The sequence below is a fragment of the Heliangelus exortis genome, chromosome Z (genome assembly GCF_036169615.1).
Source record: "Heliangelus exortis chromosome Z, bHelExo1.hap1, whole genome shotgun sequence".
NCBI classification, from domain to species: Eukaryota; Metazoa; Chordata; class Aves; order Apodiformes; family Trochilidae; genus Heliangelus; species Heliangelus exortis.
In genome coordinates this window covers 16,842,423-16,864,470 of record NC_092454.1, presented here as the reverse complement: position 1 = coordinate 16,864,470, position 22,048 = coordinate 16,842,423, and the positions used below count along the sequence as shown (strand labels likewise).

At 41.8% G+C, this 22,048-nt stretch overlaps 1 protein-coding gene and 1 long non-coding RNA gene across 2 annotated transcripts in view; both read right to left on the bottom strand.

The window, feature by feature from the left end:
* LOC139789952 (uncharacterized) overlaps positions 1 to 10,712 on the bottom strand; it is a 31,140-nt gene extending 20,428 nt beyond the window's left edge. Inside the window, exon 1 of the long non-coding RNA XR_011723311.1 lies at positions 10,186 to 10,712. This is a non-coding gene — a long non-coding RNA (uncharacterized lncRNA). The remainder of the gene's footprint in view (positions 1 to 10,185) is intronic.
* PARP8 (poly(ADP-ribose) polymerase family member 8) overlaps positions 1 to 22,048 on the bottom strand; it is a 229,103-nt gene that overhangs the window by 65,632 nt on the left and 141,423 nt on the right. The window lies entirely within an intron of this gene.

Genomic DNA, 22,048 nt, shown 5'->3' with positions numbered 1-22,048 from the left:
AACAAAACTGTAAAGCTGTCTCTGCTGTCTCTCTATCACAAAACTGATAGTGAGCAGGGAAAGGGGATTCAGACATGACAGGAAAGTCACATTTTCAGCTAATCTGACCATCATAAAATGCTGATACATTTTTTCACTTAGTAAATATCAGAAAACTTGCCATTCACAGTATTTCACATGATCTGCCTGGCAAGGTCTGGAGAACTCTACCAGGGGGCCCGGACCACTCTTCAGCCTCAGAGATGTGTCAGTATCTGCAAGGGGCACCCACTAACTGCCTAATATATCAAGGAATACTGAGCCCTTTTCCAGTCCTTTTCTTGCCTCTGAGTGTGGAATAAGAAGATAGTTTCCAAGAGTCATGGGCCCAGGCTCAAGCAACATGGCAACTGAACAGCCCAAACCAGGTTAGGCCTTTGTAAAAACTGGTGGAACCGGGCTTAATTCTCACTTCATTTTATTTCAATTCATTTCAATTCTCACCAGCCTTGAACCATCAGAGATGCACGGACTTATACTGAGATGTATTTAATTTACTCTGGTTTAATAAGGAAGCAACTTTTCTCAGTTACCTTCCAAGTTAGGGAGTTGCTCTGGCAAAGCAGTATGAGTAAGAGTGCATCAGCCTCTTGAGGGTGCCCTGTCTACAACACTGCTAAATGCTACTGGTGTCACCTGTTTTGTATTCTGCCCAAGTCTTCAAATCATATTTTTAAAAAGTACAAAAAAGTAGCATTAAGAGTCACACCCTGCCAGCTGGTCAATCTCTTAGAATCATAGAATCATAGAATAGGCTGGGTTGGAAGGGACCTCAGAGATCATCGAGTCCAACCCTTGAACAACTACCGCCACAGTCACTAGACTGTGGCACTGAGTGCCATATCGAGTCGCTTTTTAAATGTCTCCAGGGACGACGAGTCCACCACCTCCCCAAGCAGCCCGTTCCAATGTCTGATCACCCTTTCCGTGAAAAAATTCTTTCTAATATCCAATCTGAACTCCCCCCGGCACAATTTAAGACCATGCCCTCTTGTCTTACTGAGAGTTGCCTGGGAAAAGAGACCAACCCCCACCTGGCTCCATCCTCCTTTCAGGTAGTTGTAGAGAGCAACAACTGCTCTACTGCTCACCAGTGATGGTCAGAGTTACATGATGTGAAGCACAAAGACAACACTGTTGATGTTTACTTGGATGACTTACAGTACAAATTAAATGTAAGCATTGATGATTCCCTTCTGTTTTGGCCCTTCACTCTTTTCTTCTAGCACTAACAGACTGGATGCAAGCTATGCCAGGGGAGGTTTAGGCTGGATAATAGAAAACATTCACTGAAAGAGTTGTTAAACATTGGAATAGTCTGCCCAGGGCAGTGGTGGAGTAATCGTCCCTTTAGGCATTTAAAGGGCATGTGGATCTAGTCCTTAGCGACATGCAGTGTTGTTCAAAGGTTGGACTGGGTGATCTTGAAGGTCTCTTCCAACCAAAGACATTCTGTGATTCTTTGATATGTTGGCACAACAGGCTGGTTGATTGAGACATGCTGAGAGGCAGTTCAAAGTAGGTGTGTGCATGTGTGTATAAACAGGTGAAACTGAGAAGAAAATTACATTAAAGAGGTAAAAGTAGGGAACAGTTCACTCTTCCCTCTGTTCACTGAGGTTTACTTAGTTCTCCCAGTCTTTCTTCTTTAGCACAGTAGGCCACTGCAGCCTGGGGAATCCATAAAGATTTAAGGGACAAGAAGAGATAATAGGACAAAAAATTACATTTTCCAAAGAACTACAGGATAGTATTGCTTGGAACAAGAAAAATATGTTAAGCCAATACCTCCTGTCTTCTTTCTGATCAGTGCTTTTCATCATACCATTTTTTCCTCTAAAACTTATTTTCTCTTTCTTTCCTCTCCCATTTCTCTATTTTTTCTCTCCTTTACCACAGAAGTTTTATCCAATCTGGGAATTTATAGCTAGGTCTGCTGTACTTAAAGCTTAGGTGCAGTGGAGCTCCCAGCACCAGAATCACTACCAAACAAACCAAAATAGGAAGCAGGGTTTCCTGCTTACAAAAGAAACACCAAGCAGGGACTGGCTTTCTGGTTCCAGGTTTGAATGGTGTCTGGCACAACAGGGTTTGGTCTCTGACAGAATCAGCAGGAACAGCTGCAATAATATTCAAAACACAATCTGCCAGTTAATTATTCTCTGAAAGCCACTCCACTTGTCCATGACCACTCTGGAATCCGTGCCCTGTATGGGGCTGGTCTTTACCTAATGTAAGCAAAAATAGCTCTTCTATCATGATGACAAATTCATATCAGTAAAGGATCCTGCAGTCTGACGTTGTCCCATCTACAGATAATTGCATCCAGCTATTCCCTGTGTTGGTAATTTAAAATTATCTTTATAGAGCAGTGGGTTCTGCTCTTTAAATTTTGATATTCCATATCAAATTCATTTTCTCAGCCCTAGAGTTCCCAATACAAGGCATGTGCCACTCTGAAGTGGAATGAACATAAACAGGAATTCAAGCACTTCACTGATGACACGAAAGAGCTTTATAAATTGGTATTAGGCCACATGAGAGTGGATGCATTCTGGAACACACTTCATACCCATCTGGAGTGTCTTGGATATATTTTTCAAAGATCACAATATATAAATAAAGCATTAAAAATTATGGAAAAGACCATAAAAAAAGGCTTGCTGCTCACTGCAATACGGTAAAATGCAGGATTGCATTAAATGGTAGAGATTTATATTTTTACCCTTTCATTCCTATGAACTGAATCTGTCATAATTTTAATCTTGTTTCCATTTTGTTACTTTAAATGGATGTTAAAAAGTTAGTAGAAATGCCTATGGTAAAAAGCTCCAATGAAAAATTAAGAAATTAATTTGTATACACACCACTTTACTCTTTAAACATATTTCATGAGAAACTTCAGGTTCCAAAGATAGGATTCAAGATATTAATCATCTTATTCATTCCAGAGGCACCAATTTGTAGTGGAACTCTACAGTGTTTTGAATTGCACATGCACATAGCAGAATGAAGTTATGTTCTCAGACTGTCACTATCTCCAGCTGGTGAGCCCATGAATACATTTGGCATTCACCTAGTACAAGACCCTCTATTTCAGAACAAAGAATGATCAGAATGATGCAAGTTGTTTGTTTTATTAAGAACACCTGAGATTTAATATGAGAATAATAACTCAAGAGTGCATCACTTAGATGAAACACAACTATGCAATAAACTGAAATGCAGGAACAAAAGGAGCACATGACTTCATGGTAGGATATCATCTGTCCTGCTAAGACTCTCGAGATTCCCAGGCCAAATTTATGAACTTCTGTTCTGAAAATAACCCCCCCAAGATTGTGGAAAAGTAGAGTTGTTAGAAGCAGGGAGAAGATTTTACACTAATTACTTGTTTGCCTGCTTGTTTGAATGATGAAAGTTCAGAGGTAATAGGATGGCAAACCACAAAGTTTTCATACAGGTCTTCTGCAATATCACCTACAACAGTGAAATCTCCTAGTTCCACCCTTAACACCTTGTCCCAGTTGTATCTAAGTAGCTGATGTAGACCATTTCCATGAAAATAAGGGATTTTTCTGACACAGTAACAACTTTGATGTCTTGTATGCAGAGATGAAAGGTTGGCAAAATTAGCCCACCTAACCCTGTAAGAAGAAATGTTTCTAATATCCTTTTAAAACAAAACAAAACAAAACAAAACAAAATAACAACAAAAAAACCCCCACCAATGTAGATTGTCAGAGACAGTTGTTATGATGATATGCTACAAATCACTGAGCCACTATTTTCTGTGTATATGAATGAAAGAGACTGAGGACTTCTTGGCCTTTATCATGTTCTTTCCCCACTGTTTTGAGGGGAAAACTCAGGAGATGTTAGATATTGTCTCCCTCCCTCTTACTGTCACGTAAAAATGTGAGCATTGAAAATTCACTCATGAATTTTAAGCAGAGTGTCAATTTTCTCTAATTCATGAGCTGGATGCTCATCAGCCTTTGAGTCATGCTTCGAGTAGCTGCTACTGGGTGGTAAAACATCTTGTGCGAAGGCGGGCACCAGGCTAAACCTGACAGTACTCGAGGGCCCCACTGCAGCCCCCGGCAGTGTCCCTGGCAGAGCTGAAGGCAGTGACACTTCTCTGCGGCGGCCGCGCTCAAACTGCAGTGTTGCTTTCAGCTGGACTGAGGCATGTTGTAATGCCTGGAGGTATAAACTCCAGGCGTTTTCTCCACACTAGAGAGCTAGGGAGATGCGCTGTGCTTTAAAGGCTACGGTCAGAGTTGAGCAAGGATTGTAAGGTATATCGTGCTTGTGGGCTGGAGATGCCTGCTTACGTGCAAGGACTCCATACACGTGCATTGCCGTGTGCGTAACGTGCCTACTATTAATCAAGGAAAGCTTTTAAATTAATCGACCCGGTAGGCAAAGTGGAGGGGAAATATCTACCAAGGGATTCAAGACCAGAAGGCCCGGCTGGTTTACCCCGGCAGCTGGTCGCCCACCCGGCGAGGAGGAGCCCGGCGCTGTACGAGACCTGCCGAGCGCAGCCCCCCTCTCCTCTTCCCCCCCGGCTCCCCCGAAGGGAGTTACAACCCAGTGATCCATTTTGCTTCATGCTCGGAGGCGTGGGTGTGATATCTAAAATTATACAGAGTGGGATTTTTATTTAATTTTTAAATTCTATTTATTCTACTTAAAATGACTGGTACAACGGGGAAGAGGGAACAACACGACTTTGAGGTGAGGGGTGGTATGTAGTGGAAGAGGATTAAGGAGGCCAATAATTATATGGAAGAATCTTGTTTCCTAACCTCCTACTTGATGAAGTGTGAAGTGTAACTGTAAATTACAATTAGCCGTAGAATCAAGGTTTCCCCGCCAGCAGGATGGAATTTCACCGCGCTGTACCGACGAATATTAAACCCGAGCGGCTTGACCGGCACCACCAGGCTCTGCGTTTTGCGGAGGCGCTGAGCCCCGGCTACAGGAGGTCTCTGGAACGGGAGAGCAGCGCCAGAGGGTCGGAGCAGCACGGGCCGCGCAGCGAGGCGGAGTGGGGCGCGGAGCACCGCAGAGCAGCGCGGAGCGGGGCCACTCCCGGCACGGTGTCGGCGACGGCGGCGTGCAGGCGCCCCGAGCGCGGCAGGAGAAGGGCAGCGGCTAATCGGATTGGGAAAACTCTCGTAATCCCAGCCGGGTCGGCGGCAATGTCTCCCTCTCTCCAATATCACTAATGTCACTTCTATTGGCTGCATTAGACAGATGTTCAAAAGCTTCCTCTTGCTCGCTCGCTAAATCTGATCCCTCTATAATACTTTCACTGCTATTAAATCCACGTGCACCCAGTCTTCTTATCCCCTCCCCATCCCTTTTACTTTCCAGAGTGGACCCTAGCTGCGTTTGATCGCCTTTTCCAGGACAAAACGAGATCTAGAGAACAGACAATGGGATTGCCCTGCCTCCCCATCTGGTTGTCTCCCACTGAACCTTGTCTCCTTAAAAAAAAAAAAAAAAAAGTAACAAAATCAAACACATGCACACGAAGTCCAGCCAAACTAATACTTCCCGAGATGTGACTGTTGCTGACTATTCAAGGGATTATGTTCTCCGTTCGGAGAAAAAGAGAGTTATGAGACTTACCCCTTCGATGCACAATTGTAATTATACTGTTTGGATGCTTCAGATCCCCTATATGAGTGTATAGATGGGTAAGTATTCACATACCTGTGTAGACAGATCACATAGACATGTTTGACAGGTGCGTCTTTCCAGTTTGCCAGTCCGGACTAAACTGTCTTTTCCCTAATTCTCCTTTTAAAGATGGAAAAAAAAGGGAACATCCAGCCGGGCTGCCTTTTTAAACTTCTTATTCTTGTTCTTGATAATATTTCCCTGATACTTCTTCCTTCTTCACTCCCACCGTTCTTCCTTACTTTTTGCAATCTTTTTTCGCTGTACTCGCCTTTCCTTCTTACGGGGTCACAATCCCCTTTGTAAGTGTGTGGTTTATTCCCCCCCTCCTCCAGCTGTCCTTTTGTTGTTTTCTCTGACTAACTGGCAGAAATTAAACACATATGCAACTCTGTCTCCTTGCGTTTTCAGATGTTTTTGTCACTATTGTCTGCTATATCTCATTGAAAGTGCAAAGTGAAAACAGATGTATAAAAGATAAAAAAATACACACACGCACCAAGTCCATGGCGCAAAGAATGAACTTGGTAAATCCCAGCAGGGAGAAACAGGGTGAAAGATAAAGGGCAAAGAGAAAAAGGAAAGAAAGAGGAAAAGGAGAGAAGGAGAGAAACAGAGGAAGACAGAAAGAAAAGAAAAGACAAGAAAAGACAAGAAAAGACAAGAAAAGACAAGAAAGGAAAAGACAAGACAAGACAAGACAAGACAAGACAAGACAAGAGAAGAAAAGAAAAGAAAAGAAAAGAAAAGAAAAGAAAAGAAAAGAAAAGAAAAGAAAAGAAAAGAAAAGAAAAGAAAAGAAAAGAAAAGAAAAGAAAAGAAAAGAAAAGAAAAGAAAAGAAAAGAGAAAAGAAAAGAAAAGGAAAGAAAAGAAAAGAAAAGAAAAGAAAAGAAAAGAAAAGAAAAGAAAAGAAAAGAAAAGAAAAGAAAAGAAAAGAAAAGAAAAGAAAAGAAAAGATATATAAATATCTAATGAGCATAACAGTTTCCTAATTAGCACAAAAGTGCATTTTCATGAGATTTGATCATTTTCCTCTGCCCGGACAGGGAGAAATCAATGGGATAGGAATCTATAAATCAGCCATCATGTCAGGACAGATCAAAATAATGCTTCTATTATTTCAATCAATAAACCATTTTTAAACCTAACATCTAATCTACGCAATGTGTTTGTATTGGAGATTTGAGGAGCCACTTTGCACAAAAACAAACCATTAACATATGTGTCAATCACATTTGAAAATGTTTGAAATGGACAGAGATTTCAGCTCACTTGAAAAATGCTGGGAAAAACAAAAATGCACATGAGTAGGGTGGGGCTGGCGGATCGTTCTGACAACTCTTCCGAAAGTTTGTCTCTTCTTTATGCTTTCCCTACTCCAATCCCTGAACTTTGCAAACTGTTGAATTGAGCGGGCGAGGTGGGAGGAGTGGCGGGGAGGAGTGCTGGAGAGGGCAGGCAGGACCCCGCCAGGTCTGTGCCCTGTAAAATATGTCCCCCAGCGCCTACAGAGGTCCGCAGGTGCAGCCCCCAGCCCAGCGCAACTAGGGCAGGTTGGAGGCTACCGGCTGCGGGAGAAAAGAGCAGCCCGATGCTTGCAGGTCAGCTCCCTTCGGGCTAGGTCTGCTCAACTAGCTGCCTCTACCTGTCTGGAAACCCCTACGGCCCCAGACAGGAACGGGGAAGGTGCCAGATGGGTTGCTCCTCTAACTTGCAGTACAGTGCTTCGCCTTGCTTGTTTGCAAATCCACCAAATAATTCATGCCAAACAACCATTTAGAAACCATTTTCTTTGTTTCTTTGAAACCCTACTGTACAGCTCCATCTGTCTGATACAAATGAATAATCCTTCTTGATACCATTCCTAATCCATTTCTTTACAGTCGAATTGGAAAGGGGGGTGGAAGTGGGATTAATCATCTTTAAAAATGGAAACCCCCAAACAGCCACAGATCCGGCGTATTTATTGCTTCAAATTAAACAGATGTCCTTCCACCCAACCCCCTCCCTCAGAGTTGGATTTAGGACAAATAGGGACATTTCTCAGGACCAGAATCCCATGCAAAGTTCTTTGGAGTTTAGAGCCTGGATTCGTTTTTTCGAGGGCTAAATAGCATCAGGCAGAATTCATATGTCTCTATCAATCCGTCCTTAGACAAGAAAAGACAGAAGAAGAGCGAGGGGGATATGTTGGCGAAGTGAGGCCAGTCCGGCGCTGCCCTGGATGTCCCTGCAGCGATTCACCTTCCCTCCCCTGCTCGGTCCCACCCGGTTTGTTCCGTGTCACCCCGCTATTAGAGGGCACGAGGCGATCATCTGTAATTCATTGTCTGGGAGGGAGCGAGGGGGAGAGAGGGGAAAAACGAGTAGCAACTGGAGAGGATGCAGATTTGTTCCCCACCCGACTCCGGAATGATAAACAGGGTGGGGAGAGTGTTTAGGTTGCAATATACATCCTCCACGGGTTCTGCTTTGCTAGCTTTTTTTTTTTTCCCCTCTAAGTGATAATATTTTTTTTTTTTGGCTATAATGATAATTTTCGTCTGCCTCCGGCACGGCACTTAGAAACAAAGAACATTTGCACTTCTTCTCTTGGACAATCATCTCCTGTTCACACCAGGCACCTTTGCTCTGCCCCTCTCCCAGCGCCCCTCGAGTTTTGTTCTTTTTTGATATAAATTTAAATTTCCTATTCGAATTGCTTATTGCCCTCACTGATAATTCTCACAGATGTTCCCAACTCCCCTCCCATTTCTAGGTCAAACGAAAGCTCCCCTGTTTTCCAGGGGTGGTGGTAGGATTAGGATGTTGTTAGAAAACCAGATTCCCACAGTCTATAAAGCAGAGAAAGGGAAAAGCCTCAGGATTTAACGGAGTCGGGACTCTCCCGCAAAACAATGGGTCAGCCGGCTGACACGGGAGGGAGGCCGGGGTCGCGGCTTTCCCCCCTCCCCTCCTCTGCGGCCTGTCTTCACCCCCCGCCAGCCCGGTCCCACTCGCCGTCACCTGGCACCCGGGTCGGACGAGGGGAGGGAGGCGGTGGGAGCAGCGGGATCTCCCCCCCTTCATGGGCACGCGTGGGTTTAGACACCCCCGCGCGGAGCCGAGGGTTCCCCCGCCGCCCCTGTCCCCACCGCCCACGCACTTGGCAGCACAGAGTGAGCTGCTGTCCCTCACGCAGCAACAAAGGGGGGGAGGTTCCCAGCAGGACTGTACTTTTTTAAAATCAGAGATAAAGCGAGCACATTTTCGACCGAAAAGATTACCGGCTGTAATTAATGGATTAACTAAACATAGATGATGCTATTGTTATTATTATTGTTACTACAACAGCACTATTACTCCTGTTATTTTTACTACTACAACACTGACGCTGGATTATCCGGTTCCAAGCATCGCTCTCAACATTTCTTTCGGTTTCATTATTTCAAACCGACATAAGTGCTGGATCATCAATTTTTCCCTTTGTCTGCCCCAGTTGTAAATAATGGCTTTGAGATTAGCTAATTACGGAGCATTAATCACTGATAGAAAGGAAATAAATCAAAGCCGGGTTCGAATTTTCAAACTCACTAGTAGAGACGTGCATAGCAATTCTATCTGTAGCAGATAGGTGCTGTTTAAATTACTGAGGCTACAGAGTAAACCACATCCACGTCACTTTAAAAAATTAAGATTTTATTTATACATACCAGATGTGCCGTTAAGTGAAGGTTTGGGGAAATTTTTTTTTGTCTAGTTTTGTTAAAAAAAAAAAATAGTTCCTGCAGTGGTGTAGTCTGAAGCCGGCAACATTTACGTTTTTATTTAACAAACTCCTTTTTAAAAGCAGAATATGGAGGAGACAAACGGAAAGATTTAAAAGAAAGATACATACGCAGATAAAAGTCTTGTCAAAAAGATCCATTTTAGTATTTTTCTCGTGACTGGATTATGCAGAACTCTCTACATGAACCTTCACGCAAGATGCTACATTTTTAAGGCTTTAAATATCCCTGACATCCTGCTATACCTCCGACAACACAGTGCATTTTGTAGTCACGTCCTTTCAGTATTTTGAGACATTTATTTCCGAAGGTGAGGGTCAGATAAGTGTATGCCAGAAAGCAACAAGCCAGCTCCTAGAGGAAGAAATCATGTATGTAGGTCTTAAAAAAAAAAAAAAAAAAAAAAAAAAAAAAAAGCCAAACCAAAAAACAAGCAAAAAACCCCAACAGCAGCACAAACTAATCTGCAGGCTAAAATTTTGAGCCCCAGCCAGGACACCTACAAACATCCCACTGGCACAGCACAGACGGACACACAGACACTCACTCCACCCCAAAAAGTACTCGTCCACCTGGAACGAGGCAGCGCCCGCTCCCGCCCGGGCGCTCCCCAGCCCGCAGCCACCTTTTCCCCCCAGCCCTTGCCTCGCCCGCCCAGGACCAGGACCAGGACCATGACCATACCTCCGCCGGGCTCCGCAGACGCTGCCCGCGGCAGCCGGGCTCTCCGACCCCCACAGCTGCCCCCAGCTTGGAGCTGCGGCGGGCAGACCTCCACAGCCCGGTCACTACCCCTAGCACCCTTGGCCGGGAACGGCTGCCAGGCACAGGTGGCCAAGGCTCTGAGCACCAAATCCGCCTGGTGACACTGCCTCCCCCTTTCCTTTTAGCCGAGAACCTTAGAATTAATTTTGAGTTACTCCGCGTACCGTATCATTAAAAACAGCCTGGGGGGGGTGGGGGTAGGGGGGATGGGAAAGGGGAAGGGGAGGACGATTTGCATAAAGCTTTGTCTTTCTTGCGGGTTGAGCTAGCACGGGTATAACGCTAATTGCACCAGATTAATGCGCAGATCGGTCTCCATCGCGCTCCTGAGCTCGGTATAAACCAGGAGCTGCACAACCCACGGCTCCTTCCCCCTCAACTGGCCGGCCGAGCCCACCAAGGTCAGACGCCCACTGTGCGGGAGTGGTTGTAGCGGAGGGTGAATGTCTGTGTCCCGGCCGGGCGCGGGGCACCAGCCCTTTCCAGGGGCGCGAGAGCAGCCGCCGCCGTATGCGAGCTCCTGCTGCCCTCTGGCGGCCTCCGCCGCGCCCACACCTCTGGGCCTCACCGCCCCCCTGCGGTGCTCCCCGCCGGCCCTCACTGCCCCCCCGCCGGTCCCCACCCGCGCCGCAGTTCCTCTCCTGCAAACGAGCCCCAACAGCAACTGTGTGAGCGGTGTCAGGGTCACCTTGTAGGCAGCAGCCTGTGCGCAGGCGGGTGACGGGGCGCTTCCGCCATTGCCCGCGGCGTGACGGCAAGTGAGGGGCATGGTTTTACCGGGCGTTTGTACATCTCGTTAAGTCTACCTGACTTCCAGAGATGGACCTTTCAGACTGCCCTCAGCAGCCGTGCGAATAAAAGCGAAGGAGAGGAACCGAGGGCCCAGATTAACACATCCATGTGGTTTTCTACCTCAGGTAGCATAGTGGACACTATTTCCCCTTTTTGGTGACCAGATTCATTACATAATACCCATTACTAGGGTGGTTCCTTGAACTAGGTGGTTCCTTGAACTAATACTTTATTTCAGTAGTATCGTGGAAGCATACAGCATCTCATTATGAAATACAACTGTGGTTAGAGTCAGGTATAAGGAGACATGGGCAGTGGAAGCAGCACCCTTGTTTACTCAGCACTTCATATAGTCCTCTCTTGAGGAATCTGACATGATTCCTCACTAGAATCATGAGGGTAAGAGAACAAAAAAGACCTGATTTTTCAGTAAAACAGTCCTTCCTTAAGAAAGTCTACCTACGTCTTGCATTGAATGCTTGGAGATGATCTTCAGTGTTGGGCATGTCTACAATGAACAGAATATTAGCTTAAAGTAACAAGGTTCTTCATCCCTTCAGTGTCTGGATTAGCTTGAGGTTAGTTAATTAACTTCTTATCTCTCTCCTTCAACAGGCTGTTTTGGTAGAGCCATTTGTAGGCTGTAGCTAGGTTAGCATTCTAGCTGTGCATAAACTAACCTGACTCTTCCCTACCAAAGGAGTGCTAGAATAGGTTGCCTCAGCAGTTAATAATCCAAAATCAGAACACAAGCCCATTTTATGTGCTGTTAAAGATACTAAGGAACCAATGGAAATTTCTAGCAGAGGCCAAGGTGGGTCACTGATAAATCACTGCAGTTAAACCAGGCTCACCTGTCAGATACGTCACTGTGCAGCTCTGTGCTGTCTGGTTGCCTGATGGCCTGATGGCAACCAGATCTCAGTAGGTCCCATACCAGAACAGGTTCTCTATGTGCATGTGCAGCACGAGTGAGCAATCATTTCACCTAGTTGTTACCTGAGTGGAGGTAGTTATAATTATCTTGGTAAAATCAGTAATGATTAGTTTTGTTCTAGGGCAGAACAAAGAGCCATACTGCCTTGCTTCCACTATTGTGTAAGCAAATGGCACAACCAGTCCTAACTAATAGTACATTAAAGACTTCAAAGAAATCATTAGCCACAAATCCCATTACATGTAACCAGTGGACTTTTAAGTTTAGCCCATGCCTTCCTCTGCTAGCTTCACATATTTGTGTCCTTTCATTCATTAAATCTTTCCTAAAATCTTAAGAGTTGACTTTGTATGTAAGTAGGAATAGAGTGTGCTCAGAATTTTTTCGTTTATTTCTAGGTACTATTAGAAATCCACAGGTCACAGGCACTTATGGATCAAATATTCCCACATTAAAGTGCTTCAAAATTATGGCTGATTTGTGTGTAAATTGCACACAGAGCCATACTGCCTGCCAACATGTTATCAAGCTGAGAGCAAACAGCATTCTGTGCGTTGAAAACTGATAGCTCTTGTATCCCTTCTGCTACAGCCCCCATCATCCCATTTAAATCAAGAACTTTGTTGATCTCTAGAAACTCCAGAACGGACCAAATGAATGGTGGATGTTTTCTTCATTATTATTATTGGAAAAATCTAAAAAATTCTGAGTCTATTCCTTGATTCTTAGAATGTATCACTGCAGGAACTGCTCCTAATCACATTTAATAAAGAGTCATTTATTAGAGTAGTTGAGAACTAGCAACTTGAAAGTCAAAGACACTATGGCAGTTACCCTTGCTTAGGTTGTAGCTGTACCAACTAGAAACATCTTTAACAAAATAAATTAGCTACAGAAATCTCACTTCTTGTTTTCCAGCAATTGAATAAAATGTTAAATAGAGTCTTAACTTTGGGTTTATTTTGGGTTTTTTTTTTCTTTTTTCTGTTGTCACTACTTCTCTGTTTACTTTTATTGAATCATCTGGGAAAAAATCCAACTATGAAATTATTTGTATGGTCAATACATCACCTTTCTAGGAGAAAGACTATTCATAGGCCTATACAAACACATATGCACATATAGATATACAAATAAATTCTTTTTCTTATCATGCCAAAAGACCTTGCCTGCTTTACAGGTGAGCTATTGGTAATGATAATAGATACATTGTTAGTAATACCAACAGTAAAGGCTATTAGTACCATATCTACCACAACTACCATAGAAATAGCAACCATATTTTCCTCTATTTTACCTTATATACCTTTGTTCTATTCAACATTTCACAAATTAAATATTAATAAAAATCTCTCAAAAGTATCTCTCAAATGTATGTTCACATATCACTAACATACATTGATATGCCTTTGTTTGCCCCTGAGTATGTGTTGTGATCTGAAATACCAGGCAAGTTCAGCAGCTTATGGGCTGGTGTTGTGTAATTTTGACAGGAAATAATTAGGCCCACACAACTGCTTAATTAAATAAGTTCAAGCTGCTGCCTCACCTGCTCTTTTTACACTTTGATTGTCCCATAGTATGGCATTTCCACTCTGCAGTATGTGTCCTTCAGCCATTAATCAAGATGTCTTAAAGAGCTGCTAAGGTGTTTGCCTTTTCATCATTACATCTGTGTTCCCCAGGGTTTGGTTACACCTTCCCCTCTGTGACAGAAAAAGCTATTACATCATTTACTTCTATCCATGCTCTTTTTTCCTGTGAGAGAGGGTTGTGGGAGTATCCTCACAGGGGTTCAGACCCTCCTTCCATCACTGCCTCATCAGTTCTGCTCCTGAGACAATTCCCTAGTCAAAATTCAGAGAGAGCAGCTCATGAAGAGGCCACCTTTCCACAGGTGAGGGCAGGAGCTAAGTGCAGCAGGCTAACCTGTGTTGAACAGGGAAGAAGTGAGAAGAGCACTCTCATGATGGAGTGACTGAGAAGCATGTGGTTTCATATAAATCAAGAGTGCCTGGGATCAGGCCAGTCAGAAAGAAACTAAAGCCCCCAAAATGTTAAAGCCCAGAGCATCTATGCTTTGTGAAAAGTGCAAAGATGGGAAGAAAAGAAGATTATTCTATTTAACAAGAAGCAAACCTACTCAGAATAGCACATCAAACCTAGGCTTCATATGTGGCCATGACTACATTTGTATCTATGGACAGTACTATGAACATACATTTTGCTATATTACAAATTTTCTGGGGCAAATACCATCTACATTTGCACAGGCTTGGAGTCTGACCAGGGACTGTAGGAATTACCAGAACAGGCAAGCCATGCACAAGAAATTCTGCTCTCTGGGCTTTTTTCTGACAGAGGTGTCATATATCTGGGCATTTCTTACAATTCCAAGTCCAGAGTCAATAGCTAAGGAGGGCTATAAAATGGGGAGATCCAGAAGACAATTGGGCTTCTTGTCACTTGACATTTGTTCAGGAGGAATACTCCTACAGACACAGTGAAGACATCAGGAAAAAACTCTACTTTTAGCTACATTGTGGAATTTAGGTAGGCCTAAAAAAAAATCAACACATTGCCCATATGAACCAATACAAATACAAAAGTACAGTACTTCAGAACATTACAATTTTCTGAAACAGTCTAAATATTCCTGCTCTATTATTGTGTGCCCAGTGACATACGTCTCTACCAGCAGGACAAAGTGAGACACAGGTAGAATAAAATGAGAAAATTACACTGGAACGTTTAACAGTTTGTTGAACAGATGTTTTCACACAAAAGAGAATCACTGATATACCTCTAAAATGGCAAAGAACTTGGACACTAATGGAGCTGGAAATGCATGTGATGGAGATTACTGCAGTATAAAATTGTCGCTATACAAAGAAGGAAGCCCATGGTACCTCCACAGGTCATAGTATGTTCACAGAAATTATTACTGGAGACCTGTGAGGTAAGTCTTGACTTCTGGGCATACATGAGCAGGAGTTTGTGATGCCCAAGAGAGAATACAATTACTGCAAATTTATCCTGAGCAAGGAAGATAGAAGTACAGCAGGCAACATCCCCACTGTAGGTAATCTTTGTGTTCTAGTCCCAGTTATAGGCAGGTTTGGATACTGGCACACGACACACTGGCTGTCCTAATGTTTGTCCACAGGTGGTTTTTCAGACTGTGCTGAGTTTCACATCTTATAGTTAGCTAATTTAAGGCCAGGTAAATACTTTCCTCACAAGAAGCATATACAAACTGCAGAGCTCCCACAATGTAATAAATTCTTGCTATGTAGATTTTTGCACTCAACACCCTTAAATGTGAGGTAATCATTAAGTGTGCTTGTTAAAACTGCTTAGTACAGAGTGGCAGTGGTGTTAAAAAACCCTCTCTGTTTCTTCTTAATAGCCATGCCCACATAATCCAACTTAATTCTGTACGGGTTTTTGGCAATCAGTCATTTTCCTGGAAGTAGGGAGAGGTGCTCTTCCTTTGGGTCAAGGCACTAAAGACGCATTGCAAGTTAGATTAGTTTTTAATCACTGAAGAAAATAACTAGAAGACCTGGAACATGGTGCACCTGAGTGCAAAACTCTCCAGTAAACTTCTTTGTATACTACCACTTCAAGCCTATATATGAAACAAAAAAGCATCCACTCAAGAAATGGGCAGAGAGTTCTGAAACAGCAGTCACCAAATTTTTGAGTGCACAGCTCTAATATATGTTTTTTTAATTATTATTTCTAAATTGTACACATGGACTACTGAGGTTCTAAAATTTCTTTCTGCACTGCAATTGATCATCTCTTGTACCTCCTGCAGTGCACACAGCCCACTTTACAGACCTCTGCTCTGAAAGAACTTATTTTAATGTTGTACACTGTCCAAAGAAGCATTTTGCAGTATCTTATACATGAAAGATAAAAAAGAAAAACAACACATTTTGGGCTAAGGGGTTACACAGATGCTAAAAAACTGTCTTTTACACTAGCACATTAAAATATTCAGAAATTATGAAGTACAATATACATCTCAAACAGAAGCTTTTTATGAGCACAAACAAAAGATTGTTACTAAAATTTATCCACAGGATTAAGCCAAATTTAATTATGAATGGCAAGAAGCTGGTAGGCATATTTGGAAATGTATCCTCAACAACCTCCAGTGTATCTGAAAGACCACAGACCCACATAATAATTCTTAGCATCAATAGAAATGAAACCATTTGTTGCAAACTTCTGCCTTCAAAGAAATTCACATTCTATTAGCTAACTCAACCTCCCTTGTGCCCTCAGGTTTCATACAGACAACATAAACATTTTTTCCATAACAGCCACCATCAAAATGTAATCAAATTCTAGTTAGTCTTCTTTAAGAATTTGTCTCACTGGTAAGAATGCTGAGGACATTTTTAATTAGAATGACATTTCTTTTGTTTCTTCTGAAGTACAGAAGGGATGTTCTCACCCAAAGTGTTGTTCTGAGACTTTGTTGAATGGCTAATGTGTGGGTTAGGGTTTTAACTTGTGACCATCCCTGAACTCAGTGCTGAAGCCCTTGAGTTGGACATAAAAGACCTATGACATCATCATTTCACACTGATCCTCCACCCATCCCCTTGGCATGTGTCAAGTTTTCTACAAGGTTCCTAGCTTTGGCACAAGATCAATCTGATCTGTACTGACAAGGCTGACAGATTTTAGGGCATGCAAAGAAACAGAGAGAGTGAGAATTATTCTCGTAAATCTGAGGATCAGGACAACTTTCTTTTGAGACTTTCCCAAGGTTACAACAAAGACAGGGGAAGAAGCGGGGAACCAAGCCCTGGCAGATCACCCCTGGTGAGCTGAGGGTGAGTGTAGAAATAAGCAGCCTGCAGGGATCATGGGAGGAGTTTAAGCCTGCATCTCTGCTGAAGGTGAAGTACCTGAGGACCTGGATGCAAGTCAATTTCAGGCTGGACAATTGCCAGGGTTTGGCTGGAAGCGGTTTCTCCTTCCCTTGCTGCTTGTTTGCTATCTGGAATTCCCCATCTTGATTATCCTTTCTCTGATTACTCCATCCCATCCCTCCATCTTTGATCCACCTTCTCATCTAGACACTGGGAATCAGCTGAAATATTCCTGCCTTCCCCTGAGAAAAGTCTTAATTTTGAGTTACATGCAACCTTGCCTGCATATGGTCTTGTCAGACAGCCCAGCCAGTAGGTTCTTGTCCCAGTTTCTGATACATCTTCTTGTAGAAAAAAAAAAAAACGGGGGGGGATAGCGGGGGAGAAAGGAAAAAAAACAACACCCCAAAAAAAAACCCACCCCAAACCAACCAACCAACCAACGAACCAACCAAAAAAGAAGACCATCACTAATAGAATAGCAATTATATTATTCTAATATCTTGCAAAGTATGCTATAGTATATAATCCCCAGAGTGATTTGTAAACACTCTGTAGTGCACAGAAATCACCAATTTATCTATAAAAAATATATATTTACCAGAGTGGAACATCTATGAGTAAGTTATTCTCCATTAGGGGCTGCAGGGTTTTTCATTAAGAACTGACACTTTATACGTTCTCATAAATACTCTGTATTCTCCCACCTTTTTGTACTAGTTTCTCTCTTTCATAATATTCTTATGTACTCCAGATGATAAAAGAGAAGGCTGAGTTTCAGCTGTTTGCTGTTGAAGCACCAGTGGGTCATCTGCAATGAGAAGATTATCTGTCAAACAGTTGATCCAATTTGTCATGCTCTATTGTGATTTTAATAATTGTGAAGGAGGAAAGAAACTGATTTGCACAGAATCAGAAGCTGATCTAATTTTCCCTTCCCAACAGAATGCAGAATGCAGAATGCAGAGAACTCTGAGAACTCTTTTGTTTTTTTTAAATGAGAAAAGACCAAAGCAAGATTCTTATCCAGATTTGAACCATGATAAAGTTCAGAGAGGATATTTGGCTCTAAGTCTTGGGTTGTCTCATTACAGGAATAAGAAGTTCACAGTAATATTTAAGATTCAGATAATTTTAACATTTTTATATCATGGAAAGATATTTTGATTTGTGGTTTTAACTACAGAACAGGATGACTTTACTTCTGTCTGTGTTTCATTAAGTGCATTTTCATCTAAAAGCAATTCAAACTGAAAACTCTGCCTGGGGACAAGAGCGTTGCTTTTGTAAGGTTTCAAAGAGAAAGCAGGAATTGAGTATTTCTAACTAATATAGCAGGGTGAGAAGGAATGAGTTGGTAAAGTTCCACATACATTTGGACAAGCATATAACTTTTCAATGACTATCTGAAATGCTGTTCAAAACCTTTAGAAAGATGTTCAACATCCATTAACGTCCATACTATTCCCTATTGTGTCAGAATCTGGATTAAAATCACACAATCAGATGCTATCCTGATGCACTAGTTAGTATTTCTGTAAGAATTAGAAAAAGGTTCTTACACCCTAATACTGATCTGAAGCAAAGGCTTCCTGATTATTTAACTCTTTTTCTTGTTGTCAGTTTGTTTCTGAAAATTACTTCTGTATAGTCAATCTGAAGATGATAGCAAAAGATCTTAGTATTTAGCATGGTTGTGTTGCCCAGACTTTCCTGCATGAGAGTGGGGAATAATTTGTTTGTCAATAAGCTGCATCAAACCAAGCAGACATGTAGAATCCTTTAATTTCTTCTTCACCAACCATACAACCTTGTGTGGTGAATATTTTTTTAAGCCATAAAACACAGCAGCATCTCTTAACCGCCTGGCAAGAGTAATTTCCACAAAAGAGACAGGTAGCTATGTCAAAAACCACCTGCCTTAGGAGATGTTGGTTGCATCCACCATGTCCAAAATTTCCCATGGCTAGCAACTATTTATTATCTGCTAAGGACTGATGTTGGCAGTGGTTTCTTGTGATGTCACTAGAAGAGCAGTAATCATGATTTAAAAGCCAGGAGCTTTGAGTTATTGTTTAAGGTACTTGATTAGCTATTCTCCTCACACTTGTCTACAAGAAAAGACGCCTTTATGGGAAATTTTCCAGATCTCTCTTTATTAAAGAGAAGAGGTCACATTTTATTTGCTGCTAAATAAAATAGTATATTACATTGCAGATTATTATACCTAAGTGTGTGTGCTTGAATGATACTCCACAGAAAGCAAGTCAAGTGTAGAGCTATATTTTTTTTTTTTCTTGAGAGTCATCTTGGCTCAGAAAAGACCTTATCTCTCCAAATGTTAAAGGTTTTGTGAAACACTTATGATCTTGTATTGTCTGTATCATAATTTCAAATGCTTTCTGATGACTGTTTAAACATGAATCAAAGCATAGCAGGGAAAATTTTGCCTAGCAAAGGCCTGTAAAAGAAGTCATACTGGATTAGAACTTTAAGGACGTATTTGGTTTTGTAATGTACAACTTTCATGTGTACTTTTGTCTCATGAGTTTAGAGCTGAAGCTGTGTGTCCAGAGTGCAATTGGGCAGTCTAAAAGGGGTGGTGACTTAGCACTGACCTCACTTTGAGAGTTAAAAAAATTAGTCATCTTCTTAGACACAAAAAAATTCATGCAGACAACACTTCAACCCCATCTTTTAGGAACATTAGATGGCATAGCTTTGCTTTGTATAAATAATTTAAGATTTCAGGACAGGTGACAATCAGAAAAACTGCTGAACTGCAGGAGAAGTGGTACCTCCATCCAAAGGGACAATGGTGAAACTGCAACCCACCTGGCTGTATTTGCAGGAGCTCAAAATTTTCAGGTAACCACAGCCATTTTCTTCATAGTACCCCAAGGAGTTAGAGTCCAAACCACAAAGATTATTCTACATCCATCTTGCACTGGGAAGTGGTGCCACATGCATACTGCACATGTCCTGATGCTTTTCTGGTAATTCATTTATAATCATTTGGTTTCTGTAGCACTCATAACTTTAATTTGATTTATTTTTGCAGTTAACTTGCAGTTGTATTGTAACTTCCAGAACAGAAATCAGTTTCCTCCCCTGTAGTTCTTCTATCTGATCTAATAGTGGATAGAGTATTTGTAAAAAATGATTGCTTTTCTTGCTAAGATAGAATGGAACAATGAGGTGTGTTTTAAAAATAGCAGCTTCATAGAATTAGAGAGTCATAGGGATGAGAAGGCCTTGAAAGGTCATCTAGTTGCCCATGTGGCCCACAGTAAAATCAATTATACCCACATTATTTTTGATAGATGTTTAGCTAACTTATGTTTTACAGACTTTGAGGATGGAAACTCCACAGGCTTCAGTCTTTCACTATAGTTAGAAAGTTTCCAGTCTGAATCTTTCCTATTGTAAACAGAGCTCACTAGCACTTTTCCTCTCCTCATAGTTTACAGAATACAGATTTTTGTAACAGATTTTGTGTAAGTTTTGTGTTTCCCCTCATGCACCTCTTCTTTGACAAAACTACACAAAAAGCAAATACACATGCTGTTTAACCGAAGCACTTTTTTTTTTTAGGCTGGGTTTATAAGTCAAAGGAAGAGAAGGGACAAAAGTGATGGAGAGCCTACTTTAAACATTCAAGCTATATCTTGTTTACTATGAATTACTACCTCAGCTGTACCTTGGCACAGAGATCTGCAACTCATCACATGTGCATTACTTAATTTGATGCCAACTAAACATGCAGCAGCATGCTTACAGACATGAATGAGGTTGCCAGCTTTGTAATAGTGGAAAGATGGTTCCTCACAAATTTGTATGTAGATTACAAAAAAGATTTCTTTCAGGTCTCTTCCCTATTGCTAATATGAGAGTCATGGTGTTCTTGTAACGCTGCCTACATACTGATAATGTTATTTAGCCTGCAAATAACTAACTACATAATGCAACTCACTGTATTTTTTTCAGAAGCAATATTTACTACTTGAGATTATTTTGGAGGCCATACAAACTTATCAGGCAAAAAGAAATGATGGCAAGGAGCCAAATCTGCTGGTGATCTAGTGTTTGTCATCCAAAAGTGATCTGGACCTGCCAGTCCTGAACTCTTGGGACTGCTAATGTGCAAGTCAATGCCAAAGCATACCTCAACTACTTGGTCCTGGGGGACTTCATAATCTTTTGGAAAATCAGTTATCAAATCACATCAGTTGTGAGTTTGGATATTTGGGAGGATTTAAAATTTCTATTTACGACAGGCACTACAGACATTGGTGTTTCATATAGATCTTCCTCTCTTACATGTGCAAATGCAAGTTTTAGCAGCTGCTAAGGTCCAGAGTGCATCCACTTAACTTACTGAAGTTAAGTGTCTGGGTACAGCACCTGTATCATGCACCATAGTGCTCATGAGCCTAATCACAATACCCCTTTATTACTTCTTTCTTTTCCTTTCACTCTAGCATGCTCCTTCCCCCACGTCAAGTTCAATCTACAGTCTCATATTGCAATTGCCTTGGTTTGAGGACATGTCATGTTGTGTTGGAGTCTAAGAATAGAATGTGCTCATCAGTCAACATTTTTATGGTGTGCTAATCGTCACCACAGTGAGCTGATTTGGTACTCTGGATTTTGACCACTGCCTTGGTCAATCACTGAGCAGCTCTATTCATCATCTGCCTATTCTTATGGATTTTTTTTCCATTGTGGCCACTAGATTAAAAAAGAAAGAAGGGAAAAGAGGCCAAAAATCATGAAAATTCATGCCTCCAGTGAAAACTATTCAACACAATTTAATAAAGGCTGAAAATAACCTTTGTTAAAAAAGAACACACATCCAGTTAGTGCTGCAAAAATCCAGTCTAGACTGTGAATAAATATATTCTATGAACAGATCAAGGAATCTGATTTTATCAAATAGAAATTTTGTTTCTTAAAAAAAAAAAAAAAATTAGAAGAATGGTTTTCTTTTCTCAAAGATATGTGTGGATGGAAAAGTTATACTTTCATGTATTGACATGCTGTGAAAAAAAAATGAATTTTGGATACAGAACTTTAGTGCTTACCCCTTCTCACTGTTACTGTAATTAAGACCCGGTGGTGTTACTCTGACTGTATCCTAAGTTACTGCCATAGTCAAATA